At 42.3% G+C, this 2834-nt stretch overlaps 1 non-coding gene across 1 annotated transcript; it reads left to right on the top strand.

Annotated features, from left to right (window-relative positions):
- Positions 1 to 2127: 2127 nt before the first annotated feature.
- Positions 2128 to 2230, top strand: LOC140628866 (U6 spliceosomal RNA). The gene has a single exon (XR_012026799.1). It is a non-coding gene; the product is annotated as a U6 spliceosomal RNA (small nuclear RNA).
- Positions 2231 to 2834: the final 604 nt, after the last annotated feature.

The raw sequence follows: 2834 nt of genomic DNA, 5'->3' as shown, positions 1-2834 counted from the left end.
CAAGTAGCAGGAAGCATTTCACAGCCCATATCAGAAAGTAAGAGTCAGAGCATCACTCAGGCCACAGCAGACAAAGACTTAGAATGCCCATACCAGGATGGCCTGGGTCAGGAACAAAACTCAGCATTGAGACTCAATTCCTCAGCCTCTCAGGCTTTCTGCTGGAGAAGTTATTTGCCCCTGCTAATCTCCTCTACTCTTCCTTTGTACCCTTACCCTACTCACCCAATACAGTGACAGAAAGATCTGGATGAGCTCCACATTACACAGAGCAACATTTTAAAACCATGGAACTAGATACTTTAAAGCCTGCCCCAGGAAGGCACAAGCCCTGGTTGTCAGGGAATTGAGGGAGCATCTAACTGAAAGGATGAGAGGAGCAAACCAGAAGGCCACTTCTACTCATTAGAGCCAGAGCACAAGCCAGTGGTGGGGAGATAGGGAGAGAAACCAGGTAAACCCAAAGAGGCCTCAGGGAAGATAGTACCTAAATAGAACTAACTCTGAGCAAACATGGAGGTCAACAGTGGCTGTGTTTGTCCCCCTTTTAGGACCCCTAAATGAGAGGTGTTTCTAGCACCCCTCATTTAGCTTCCATCCCGATGCTGAGTTTGTTCTCAATCAATGGTCTCCTAATCTCACCAAAAAGAGTAACCCATAACATCCCTAAGCACTGGGTTGTAAACTGAGTTCCCCAGGGTCCCAGGGTTCTGAGATGATGCTTTAGGAGCTGCTGTGGCAGACAAGTAGGGAAGGCTGAGCAGGTGGGCTCTGGGATCCCCAGTTTTGCTAAACAGATAAATTATATTTGTGTCTGTTATACATACAGGTTGCTAGGCAAAGGTCCAGCTTCTTTATTTTTTTTTAAAGATTTACTTATTTATTTTAGAGAGGGACAGAGAGAGCGCACGAGAGTGAGGGCAGGAAGGGGCAGAGGGAGATGGAGAGAGAAACTTTAGCAGACTCCTGGCTGAGCAACCAGCACCACATGGGGCTCTATCTCAAGACCCTGATATCAAGATCTGAGCTGAAACCGAGAGTCAGATGCTTCACCACCTGAGCCATCCAGGGCCCCCCGTCCAGCTTCTTTAAACACACATGCACACACACACACACACACACACACAAAACTAAAATTGTTTTTTTTTTTATTTTATTTTATTTTATTTTTTTTTGTTTTGTTTTTTTTTTTAAAATTGTTATCTTAAGGTGTTACTCCTTCTGGGAGGGAATGGAGTCTGGGAGCTACAAGTTAGGGTCCAGGATGAGGCAGCCTGCATATGATTCCGGTTTCATCATGGCAGTGGCCTTGGGAAAATGACTGAGAATTCTCTGAAATTGAGATTTTGGTCATTTTCAAATTACAAAAAATTCTTGGTTCCCTTATATGTTGCCATGAGTATCAGATGCACTGATAGTATATGAAGGGCTTTTATAATGCCTGCCATATCAAAAGGACAAAGTAAATGTTAGCTATTATCAGCTACATTTCTCTTTTTTTAATAGAGATGTAGTGAAATGATGGGACACCTGCACCCCAACGTTCATAGCAGCAATGTCCACAATAGCCAAACCGTGGAAGGAACCACGGTTCATCCATTCATCCTTTAACAGATTAATGAGTAAAGAAGATGTGGTATATGTATACAATGGAATATTCTTGAGCTATCAGAAAGGATGAATACCTACCATTTGCTTCAACATGGATGGAACTAGAGGGCACTATGCTGAGTGATACTTCAGTGATAAGTCAATGGAGAAAGACAATTATTATATTGTTTCAGTCATATGTGGAATATAATAAATAGTGAAAGGGACTATAACGGAAAGGAAGGAAACCGAGTGGGGAAAAATTAGAGAGGAAGACAAACCATGAGAGACTCCTAACTCTGGGAAACAAACAAAGGGTGGCAGAAGGGGAGGTGGGTGGGGGCATGGGGTAACTGTGTGATGGGTACTTAGGAGGGCACTGGATGGGATGAGCACTGGGTGTTATACTATATGTGGCAAATTAAATTTAAATAAAATATTAAAAAATAAAAAATAAAAATAAATTGAATTTAAATTTTAAAAATTAGCTACATTTCTTAAAGTATTCTAGAACCTTACTATTCAAAGCATGGTCCAGTGCTCACCTTGGCAGCACATATACTAAAATTGGAACAAGACAGGATTAGCATGGCCCCTGCTTAAGGATGATATGCAAACTTGTGAAGCATTCCATATTTAAAAACAAAACAAAACACAAAGTGTGGTCCATAGAGCAACATCACCAGCATCCCCTAGGAGCATGTTAGAAATGCAGAGTCTCAGGCTGAAATACAGACCTACAGCATCAGACTCTGTACCTTAACAATATCCACAGGTGATTCATATGCACATGACAGTTCGAGAAACACTAGTTTAGAAGACATTCAAGACCAAAAGAATAGATATTTAATAGTGGTATTCTAGAGGCTATTTGCGGGGCATTACATGTGTTTCCTGGTACCCCTGGTGTGGAAAATTTGCTCATCTTTCAAGGCACAGTTCAAGCATTCCTTCCTCAGTGCAACCTTTCCTGACCCACCTATCCCACCACCCCACCCTCCTGGAACTGAACACTTCTCCCTTTGTCCTCTTCTTGACTTTGAACTGACTTCTATATCATAGTGCCAAAACACATACAGCAGAGTTGGAATGTATACCCAGCAACTCAGATGTGCAAAAATGTTCTCTAGAGCTGAGCTAAACTACCCCCAGGAGCTTCCCATCCTGCTGAGCAGAGAGGAGAGGAAATGCACACACACAATTCATTGTGTCAGTTGAGAGAATCTGCTAGAAAGAATCTGGAT

This window comes from Canis lupus, chromosome X (assembly GCF_048164855.1).
Source record: "Canis lupus baileyi chromosome X, mCanLup2.hap1, whole genome shotgun sequence".
NCBI lineage: Eukaryota > Metazoa > Chordata > Mammalia > Carnivora > Canidae > Canis > Canis lupus.
Note: the sequence above shows the minus strand (reverse complement) of the source record. Positions and strands in the feature narration are given on the sequence as shown.